Genomic DNA, 11,397 nt, shown 5'->3' on the forward strand with positions numbered 1-11,397 from the left:
AACTTATTCGTTAATGCTGTGTTGTCACCGCCGATCAGATCAACTTGATCAAGCACGATCAAGCTGTCGGTTACCGGTCTAGCTCGGTCTGCATGTGTGATCGGGGATGGTCGGAGTGGTCTACCTTGGTCGGCATGGCTCGGGCTTCCTATCCGATTTTTTTTTAAATGTCAAAAAAAATCGAGTAGCGATCGAGTAGATCATCTGTCGAGAAGCGATGATATAGTGATCGAATAGAATATCTAGTTGATCAAGAATAAATCGTGTAACGATCTAGTTTGGTCGGGTATACATCTCTTACCCGATCTGTACACGATGATCTCGACTTCTATTCACGACTATTCACGACTCTATTACGATCATTACGATCTGGTCGGGTGGAAATCTGGCAACGATCGAGCAGAGTGCCAGTTAGACTAGTTGAAATCGTGTATTGATCAAGTATAGGTTATGGTGATCGAGTAGAAGTCGGGTTGTTTGTCGAATTGTCGGGTTGACTTGAGGTCGTGTAGGAGTCGTGAATGTGCATTTTATCCAGCTTGGTCGGGCTTCATCGGGGGTTTATTGTGATCGGGACGATCGAGTTGATCTGATCGGCGGTGAGAACATAGCATAACCAACTTGTTTAGGTCACTTTTAAATAAAATGTTTAGCAATTTTGTGTGGAAAGGTCTGCAAAAAAAATATTCTGTATTGTGAAGGAATATATTATTAAGTTTAAAATTATGCTGTTGTTTTGAAATTGCTTCATATTATTCCATTTTCAGTCGTTATATAAAGCCTATACTACTTTGTGTTAAATGTATATCATCAATGTACGCAATGTACAATATATACATAAAATTGAAGATAAAGTTGAATCGTACTTGTCATACTAAATAGAATATTCGTTTTCAAATAAGTAAATCTGACCGGAATAAATGGGCGACGATAGAAATATCGGACGAGTAACATTTTTATCAAATATTGGGAAAAGTGTTATAGACTATGGTATTGCATCTTATGATTTGTTTCCTATAATAAATGACTTTATTGTACATGATATATTTCCATTTTCTACACATGCACCTATTCAAATTAATATTGCAGCTCATAAAAATAAAAGTATGTTTTTAAATAATATAAATAGAACACGCCAGTTGAATTGGGATAATGATCATGTTGACCAATATAAAGATTCTTTAATTAAAGAAACAGGTATATTGAATGACATTGTTACAAATATTAATATCGTCAAATATCTGTATAACAGTGCATTTAAAATTTTTGGTGTACACGGGAAAGTATTAAACATGCTCAAAATTTTCGAACACAAAACGTTTGTTGACAGAACCTTTCGTGGAAACACATAATTAAATGGACAGGGGTTTAGGTAAACAGCATTCAGACGTTTAAACAACTTACATATTCGCTATTAAATAAATTTTAATAGAGAACATATTAGACTGAAACTTAATTATTTACGCCCCTATGAATTTCATTTGAAATAATAAGGTAGGCATAAGTAGATATTTTTATGATGTTTTCGTCTGAATGATTATTTACAATAATTATCCTGCTCGTGAGTTTGAACACTATTATTTGTATGTAGTGGCGACATTAAGGGGTCAATTCTCCGTCGCTTGTCACACATTTTCAAGACTACCTCTTATAAAACTTCCGTTGCAATTTCATCAAGACTACTGGAATGATCAGGACCAAGCCTAGTTGTGTATCTCGCTGAGATTTTCCAGTTAAATGTTTTTGTCATCAGTACTAAGGGTAAAATACTGATACCAATACTTGCAAAGTTACGGTAGGGTGAACGTTTCAGTTTACACGCAAAACGCACGCTCGGGAAACAACACACGCACGTTGCACGCTAAACGAACGCACGTTGAACGCATGCTATACCAAACGAAATACGCAAACGCACGCAAAACGATAAACGATATACGTTAAACGATATACACTTTCTCGAAACGCTTTGAAACGCACGCAAAATAAAACGTTCACCAGCAATATTTAGCCTATTATTTTCATATATACATATATACATAATATATAATAATAAAGTTAGTAAATTAAAATAGTCTTGATTGTTATACATCTATTATTTTTTATTGATCAATTGATCTTTATGTAAAAGGTTAAATTGGTCCTTTGAATTTCACACATTTACAATAACAATAAATCCGGCCGTTAAATACCCTTCACAAATAAGAAAGGTGTCTCTGAAAACAATGTCTAGGGAATATTATGGAGTCTTTTATCTGTGTATAATGTGCTAATTGACATAATCTTTTGTAATGTTCTCAAGCTAAATTTACTAAACAACAAGTAGTTTAGACTGTACTGTACAATCATATGAAGTTGCCTATATCTTTTCAAAACAAATGAAAACAATCATACTGTACCTTTTAAGTAAATTTACGTTCCCCGTTTGTTGATAGCTCTGCAAAGAATTTCTTACACCCTGTCTGCTACTTTTCACAGAATGTTTAAATAATTGTAACTTTGCAATTGAAGAGTAATTAAATCCCTGGAGTCTGTAAAATATAATCAAATTCCTAATATTCGGTGTGAATAACGCGCGTCGATGTCCGATGTTCATGATATTTCATCAAAGGGTCACAAACTAGATGAAATGTTAGAGTTAACAACCTTAAATTTATGTTATCTATAATAAAGATTTTACTTGAACAAAAAGTACTTCAAAGACTAACGTATAAAGTTTACCAATATTTCGCTAAGACTTTATGTTCTAAACTAATGACAGACGCAGACGCACGCTATCTAAACGTTCTGGACAAAACGATAAACGGACGCATACGCACGCTAAACGATAGCAAACGCACGCTCTCAAACGCACTTTAAACGAAAAACGATACACGGAAAACGATAAAGGTTAAACGCTTGTAAACGATGCAGGCTTGAGCAGCGTTTCATCAAACGCACGTTGCACGATATACGCACGCACGTTACACGAAACACGGACGCACGAAAAACGCTATTGTTGACAACCGAAACGTTCATCCTACTGTATGCGGTACCATTACCAGTACCAGTTCTAGAGTTTAAATCTCTACCTACTGCAGTACCAGTACTTTTTAAGGAAGTAATTAAGTATCAGTACCAGCACTTTAATATATTCATCATCATTTAAATAAATACACACTGTCAAACAAAAATACAGATTATGAATATTTACATATTTAATGATACAATTTTCATAAACAAGTGTTTCCAGTTCGCATGTGTACTTTTAAAAAATGCAAACATCATTCAGAAAAAGAAATAGAATTATTATGTACTTTAAAAGTTAACATTACATTTTTACAATTTGAATGATTTAACATACTTGTCATATCGTATTGTTTAGTAAACCAGTCAACTGTAAAACAATGAAATCATCTTTCATATAAAACAAAACAGTTTTTTGTTGCCTTTCACACCTCTGAGAAAAGAAACCAAAGAAAAGAACAACTTTTTATGGTGCTTACAATACTACTTGATAAAGGAATTTTAAAAAAAGAAGCAATTAAGTAATGTTTATATTGCTCTTTTTTACTAGTTAACACAAAGAGAAAAACCGATAACATTTTTCATCAAATCGAAAGTACTGCCTGTTTATGCAGTTGCAGTAGCAGTACCACTTTATTAGACAGTAATATAGTACCAGTAGTTGCACCATTTTGTAAGAGTAATTCAGTATCTGTACCAGTGCTTGCAAAATTATTGCAGTACCAGTACCAGTTATGCAGCTCTGGTTATGCACCTTTATCTATTTTCATTATATGCCCAAAAGAATTTCAGGCATATTATGTTATACCCCGTGGCGCCCATCCGTCTGTCTGTCCGTCCGTTCGTTAGCAATTTTGTTTCCGAAACATTACTTAAGTTAAGCGGTGCTCTTGTTTTCAAGGTTTGTCTGGACTACTTCTCTTTACCAACGACGCAATTTGAATGAAACTTAACAGGACTGATAAGTTCCTTAATTACTTGCTCAAATTTAACAGGTTTTTTTTGGTTGAATCATTTTTGATGAGTCATTTCCCTTAAACTCAAGGGAGCTTTTGTCTCCAAATGATTATTGTGTTTCCTGCTACTAAGTAGATGCAACATGCTACGAAATAGCAGTGACGTATAGGGAAAACTGTGAAATCACCATTCAATACAAATGGTTAATTGGCTATCACCAGGCGAGACATATAATCATAGTTCGCTCTGGTATTCCCATTGAAATCGCCAGTTACAAGCATTATTTGTAAACATTTACGAAAAGCAAATTTACAGTCGTGGTATAACTTTTCAATACAATCGATAATTATGCATAAAATGAAAAATTTTAGTGGAGGAAAAATCATTATTTGTCTAACAAAACACTTTCCATTAACGTACGTGATCAGGCGCAATCAAACCAAGAGTGCAAAATAATCATTCTTCCGTTCTTGGCACTCTTTAAAAAAGTTTCCATGTTATATTTGTCTTAACAAAGTTCCGACACCGTTTTGACTTGTTTCATAAGTCATAATATATAGAATGGGAAAAGAGAACAATTCAGAGATCCCATGTAAATACTATTAATTACCTTTGCGATTCCATCCCAATGTCTTTCGAATTCTTCTTTTGAAAGTTTCCCTGTTTGTGACAAATGCGAAATGACCTGATAAAGAAAAATGTAGGCATGCATTTTATGTTACACTTGAAGAAAAATGCAAAAGGAAATAGTGCTATAATCATTATATCTTATGACAATAAACTTATTTGTACCCTGACAAGGCAGAGTCTATTCTTTGGGTCAAAGTTTAATTTAAAACATGATCCTAACCTACAGGTCTAATGGTAAAATTATAAAGCCCAAATTTGCTGTTAAGAATTCAGTTGCAACTCTTGATCTAAATCTATCTCTTGAGGTCAAGGCACAAGGCATTCTTAAAAAGGCAAATGTCAGGTTAAAGTTTCATTATAGAGAAAGTGATTGTTATACCCAACATACTAAAACAGTATTGGTCTTTGATACAATGTCATTTTACTATACATGTTCAATCTGGTATCTTGGGTTAACACATGTTTTGAAAAATAAGCTCCAAACAAAACAGGACAAGTAAATGCGGCTAATAATTAATCTGCGCAATTGACCCAATATTGGTTCAGAACATTTCAAAATACTAAATTGGTTACCTGTGTAACACCGTGTGGAACAAATGATGTTATGTCATGTTTGAAATCAAATCTGGCTTAGCCCCAACCTACTTAAGCTATAGCTCTTTTCCGCAATATGCTCTCTATTGTTATAACACACGACTTTGTAAAAAGGTATTGGATTAAAATCATTTTTGTTCGTAAGCTATTCACTGAGGAACAATTTACAAGCCAGTATTACTCATATTAAAAATCTGCCTGATTTTAAACTTGCTATAAAATAGTACTTTTTAGCATAATTGAATTTAACTATATTTCATGACTACTTATATTTTGATACATTTTGGCATGTGTCATGCATGAAGGTTTTCTTAATGATAATAATGCTTATATACCTTTTTTAAAAATAAATATGTCTTATCTGTTTGGCTTTTCAACCAATATCTTTGAAACCCTGAGTTTTACAACAACGAAACCAATTTAACGCCGGTTATTTTTGAGAGCATCACTTTGGCCGATAGGTCTTCGGTTTCTAGATCTGTTACAAATGTTAATTTAAGTCAATCTAGCTTCTAGCTTCATTAAAACTTTTACAGCATATAAAATCGCAAATATTTCATCCAGTCCCGGAAGTGTTCAAGATGACTGCATGTCTATCTTATTAGAAAATTTAGAACAAACATTGTTTTTTATGTTGTTTTTGTTGCTGGTTTCTTAAGACATATAGGAAACTATTCACGGCCAATTTGAGATCTGGAACCAAAAGATTATACAAGTACATCCAAATTTAACAGATGCAGTTGCTGGTGTTGTAGTCATCTCTAACTGACAGACGTTAAGCATCTTTGTATCATGATGGATTAAAATAAAAAAGCAATTGCTGGATATAGAAAATGCTATGTGTCGAACACTATCCTTATATTATCAGGCTTTTTACAGGAAAGACCAAGATTTTTCCTGGATATGATTTACCAAAAGTCTTTAAAGCTATTCAAAGATAACTTAAATATTTTACAAATAACCTCTTTTTATGCCAGCGCAGCGTCTGTGATGCGGTGGCATATAGCGATTCATATGTGTGTTTGTATGTATGTATGTGTGTTTTATATAGATTATATAGAGAATTTAAACAAACTTCTTGTGAAAAACCACTTGTCCAATTTCAACCAAACTTGGCAGGATTTATCCATGGGTAAAAGTCTTTCAAAGTTGTTCAAAGGATTTCATTCCATACAGAAATCTGGTTGTCATGGCAAAAAAAGGAATTATAAGAATAAATTAAAAAAATATTTTTCTAAAAACCCACAAGGCCTAGAGCAAATATATTTTGCATAAGGCATTGTCTGGTAGGCCTCTTTCAAGATTTTTAAATTATAGCCCTGGGTCAAAATTGGCCCCGCCCCGGGTGTCATTGATTTTTTCTATATGTACATAATTATAGTAATCACTAAAATACCTTCTTGTCTGAATGTACAAGGCTTAAAGCTTTGATAATTGGTATATTATATCATCTATAGATACTCTACAAAATGTGTTCAAATGTTGCCTCTAGCGTCAAAATTAGCCCCGCCCCGGGGTTCATAGGTTTTCCCTTTATGTATATAGTGAAAACTTAAAACATCATCTTCTCTAAATTGACAAAGGCTAGAGATTAGAGATTTTGCATGAAACATTATGTAGTGAACTTTTACCAAGATTGTACAATTATAGCCCTGTGATCAAAATTTGCTCCGCCCCGGGGTCATTGATTTTCACTATTTACATATAGTAAAAAAATAAAAATCTTATTGTCTTAAGGTACAAGGCTTTGAGCTTTGATATTTGTTTTATGATATCATCTATAGGTACTCTACCAAAGTTGTTCAAATTTTGCGTCTAATGTCAAAATTAGCCCCGCCCCGTGGGTCATAGGATTTTCTTATATGTATATAGTAAAAACTTTAAAAAACATCTTCTCTAAATTGACAAAGGCTAGAGGCTAGATAATTTTCATGAAACATTGCGTAGTGAACCTCTCGTATGATTGTTCAAATTATAGCCCTGTGGTCAAAATTGGCCCCGCCGCGGGGATCACTGATTTTCAGTCACTTATAATGTACATATGCAAAAAATTTAAAACCTTTTTTTTTGCCTGACGGTACAAGGCTGAGAGCTTTGGTATTTTGTATATAATATCATCTTTTGGTCTTCTATCAAAGTTGTTTAAATAAAGCCTCTAGTGTTAAAATTGCCCTGCCCCAGAGGCGATAGCTTTCCTTATATGTATATAGTAAAAACTTAAAAAATCATCTTCTTTAAATTGACAAAGACTAAAGTTAAGATAATTTGCATGAAACATTGCGTAGTGAACCTCTCGCATGATTGTTCACATTATAGCCCTGTGGTCAAAATTGGCCCCACCCCGGTGATCATTGATTTTCACTATGTATATATAGCAAAAAAATTAAAAGATCTTATTGTCTAAAGGTACAAGACTTAGAGCTTTGATGTTTGCTTTATAATATCATTTATAGGTCCTCTACCAAAGTTGTTCAAATTTTGCCCCTGTGTCAAAATTTGCCCTGCCCGGGGGCATAGATTATCTTATGTACACATAGTAAAAACAGAAACTTAATCAAATGTTATCTGAATAGGAGAAAGCCTCAATTTAGATATTTGACATAAAATGTTGTTTGGTGGACCTGTATCAAGATTGTTTGAATTAAACCCTTGGGTCAAAATTTTGCCTTGCCTTAGGGGACAGTGACCTACTTTCTTGTCCTTTGATGTACATCCATGAAATTTGGACTATGTGCACATTTTTGTGCCCCCCACTTTAGTGGCGGGCATTTAGATTTACCCTTGTCCGTCCGTCCTTCCATCCGTCCTTCCGTCCGTCCATCCGTTCTCTTTTGTGTCGCACGTAACACAACAAGTATTTAAGCTAGAGTCATGAAACTTTACAGGAATGTTGATCAGCATGTGTAGTTGTGCACCTGGGTATTTTCGCCTGGATATTTTAATTATTTTCAGAGTTAGTGCCCTTGACTTAGTAAAATTTTGCAATGTTCAACTTGTGTCGCATGTAACTCAAAAAGTATTTGACATAGAGTCATGAAACTTAACAGGAATGTTGATCAGCATGTGTAATTGTGCACCTTTATTTTTATTTTCTTCTGGATAATTTTAGTATTTTAAGAGTTATTTCCCTGGACTTAGGTCTGAAATTTTACAAGAATTTTGGTCAGCATGTGTACTTATGCACCTTTGGGTTTGCATGTAGATTTATTGACAGAAGAGTGGCGCGGTGGGGACAACCGTGTCCTATGGACACATTTCTAGTTATTTGTAAAATTTAACTTTGATGTCACGGGACCTAGATTTTGATGATGTGACCTACTTTTTTGTCCTTTAATGTACAGCTATGAAATTTTAACCATTTGCACATATTAAGATGTAAAGTGAACTTTGATATCAGCTGTCCTATATTTTGACCAAGTGTCTTACTGTGTTGTCCTTTGATGTACAGTCATAGAATTTTGGCCATGTGAAATATGACCTTCACCACCAAATTCAACTAGACTCAACTACATTGAAAGATTCCTACTCTGATCTTTAATTTGAATAACAATAGATTTAACAACTAATCAAATAATAAGAATTAGATAGGTCAGTGATCTATGCATTATGGCAATCTCCATTTGTATAGAAACAAAAAATATGTTCATACATTACTATTCAGTGTTGTATTAATGCAGTGGCATAGCATTTTACACAAATGCAATATCTTGTTTCTTACAGCTATTACACATTGCAGAAGTTTCATCGACTGACAGGCATTTAAGCTAGCAGAGAGTTTAGTTTCAGTCCAGTCGGGTTGAAAAATAATACAAGCAATAATTCCTAAGCTGAATAGATATTTATAATTCCATAGAAGTGCATAAGAAATTTAATTCTGTATTGTGATATGTTATTTTGTCGCTTTAACTTAGTGTATATAAGATTTAAATACAGAAATTGCATTACCTCATTTCGGGCTTCACGAATTCTTACAATATCGGCTATTGTTGAAATGTCAGCAGCCACAGGATTTTTATCATCCCAACGTTTGTCACATTGATTAAAGCCACATATATTTCGGAGCAGAATTGCTAGGAGTGTAATATCAAATGTCGTTGACTGTGGAGATCCCTGGCTTGGATACAACAGTTGTTCCTGTGAATCGATCAAAACCTTTTTCGTCCTAAGGTATAACAATTTTCCCTTTGTTGTAGGATTTGAAAGAACAGTTTGCAGATCTGCAGGAGGAATTTTGTCATCAAAAATGTGTTTGAATACTCTAGTTCCGCCATCAACAAGGAGAGAATATAGTCTAAATCTTCGGGTTTTTGACTCGTAAATGTGTAAGTCTAAACCTGAAAAACATAGAGCTTATTGATAAAATACACCTTATACATAAAACACATTAAACGCATCAATTAAAATACCAACTAATATTAATAGAACTTGTGTAAAATGTCAAACCTGTTTCCAAATATTGTTGCGTTTCCTCCCATTTTCTGAATTCTTCATGTAATGTGTTTTCTGTTTCTTCATCAAAAGAAACAATTTTGAATGGATCAGATACTTCTTTGAACACGTCTTCTGTTCCAAAATGTGTGAATATCTTAACATCATGGGAATAAAGAGAACAGATAGTCAGTATAAGATTAAAATCCAACTGCATTTTAACACGGATAACATTTAGCTTAGACAATAATTGCGGGTTATAATTATTTAAATAATCTTTTCTTAACTTGACGTAACAATGCACTGACCAAAACCAAACTGATTTATCGGATTAAAAAAAAAGTAATAACTGCTAACAAAGGTACGATTCGAAATCATTTAACGTGTTGATACTTTAATAAAATTAAATGTAAATAAACTGAATTATACATTGCAATATTCAATATTAATTCTTAAATGTCAACAAGGAGATTGCATTTTCGAAACTTTTTGAAAACATCTTATATATGATCTTACCTGATGCAATTCATTGCACTTTTCTTCGAAGATATCTTTTGTTAATTCATTTTCTTCCAACTAATCATGCCAAAAGAAGAATAAAAGCAATGTGACAGATTGATTTAACAACCCAATAACTATTAAATATGTTAGTCATATATTTGCAAAACCAATGCTTTTAGTCATATTGTTATCGTATAATTAAAGCTGTGAAATTGTTCTCTTATTTACGTTCTATTTATGATCTAAATCATCAATGCATTCATAAAGTCGTTTATTTTTACCTTTAATATATGGTCTCGTAGTCTAACGATATTTGCCGCTCTAGATAAATCATTTGGCTCAGGCTTTGATCCTTTATCCCAAATGCGGTCATAGCCAGGTATGTCGCAAAAAAAAGAAATCATTAAGATGTATAGAAATGTGAAGCCAGCATTTTCTAATGAAGGTTGTCCGTTTTTAGGATACATAAGCTCGAAGTCCTCGTCAGTTATCACATGTTCTGTATGTAAGCATGATACTGTTACCTTATTTTCAAGTTCTTGGAGAAAACTTGATAAATTGGTTTTCGATTTCTGTATGCTTTGTTGTATGAGGAGCCGAAATGTTTGCTGTGCACACTCTTTTACAAGGTATCTGAGCTGAAACTTGTAATAACAGTTCTCAGTTTTCGACATTTTGTCGAGTGCGGTATTTTTCTGAAATAACAACAAATTGGTAACAACAATAATTATCTTAACAGTATCGCCGTCGTTCGTCATCATTATCACCTTAGAATAAAATTAAAATAATAACTATATATTTAAAGTGAATATTTCCTTCTAAAACAAATATACGAGTATTGTTGCATATTCATTAGAATCACGAAGTAGTAATTTTTTTTTTTTTTTTGGATTCCTTGACGTAAACATAGAAGAAATCTTAGATATCTGTTTTGAAAATGAAATTTAATGTACTCGTACGGTTAACGATTGTAAAATTGAATGTGATAAAGTATCAAAGTATCAAACACCCATTTCAATAAGAGATAATGAATTAATAAAGAACATTTTTCATGAATAAACTTATTTAGTTATTTAACAGATATATAAATTTTTAATTATAAAATGTTGTGAAACACATATACGAGAGTAACAAGATATGTAAAATGTATTGTATGTAGATATCTCAAAAACATTCAAGTCAAAAAGAAAAATTATCTTGAAGATTTGAATAAGCGAATTCATTTATGGAGTGCAGTTCTCTGAGGCACTGAACTATGGCTAAGGTAAGGTTGTGTCGGAACTT

The 11,397-nt window shown here is 33.1% G+C and overlaps 1 long non-coding RNA gene across 1 annotated transcript; it reads right to left on the reverse strand.

Annotated features, from left to right (window-relative positions):
* Positions 1–4,568: 4,568 nt before the first annotated feature.
* Positions 4,569–9,751, reverse strand: LOC132718828 (uncharacterized). The gene is made up of 3 exons (XR_009624146.1): positions 9,628–9,751; positions 9,130–9,518; positions 4,569–4,645 (listed from the first exon to the last, which is right to left on the reverse strand). It is a non-coding gene; the product is annotated as an uncharacterized LOC132718828 (long non-coding RNA).
* Between the last annotated feature and the right edge of the window lie 1,646 nt (positions 9,752–11,397).

Source organism: Ruditapes philippinarum, unplaced genomic scaffold, assembly GCF_026571515.1.
Source record: "Ruditapes philippinarum isolate M1 unplaced genomic scaffold, ASM2657151v2 ctg2325_1_1_1_1, whole genome shotgun sequence".
In the NCBI taxonomy this organism is placed as follows: domain Eukaryota; kingdom Metazoa; phylum Mollusca; class Bivalvia; order Venerida; family Veneridae; genus Ruditapes; species Ruditapes philippinarum.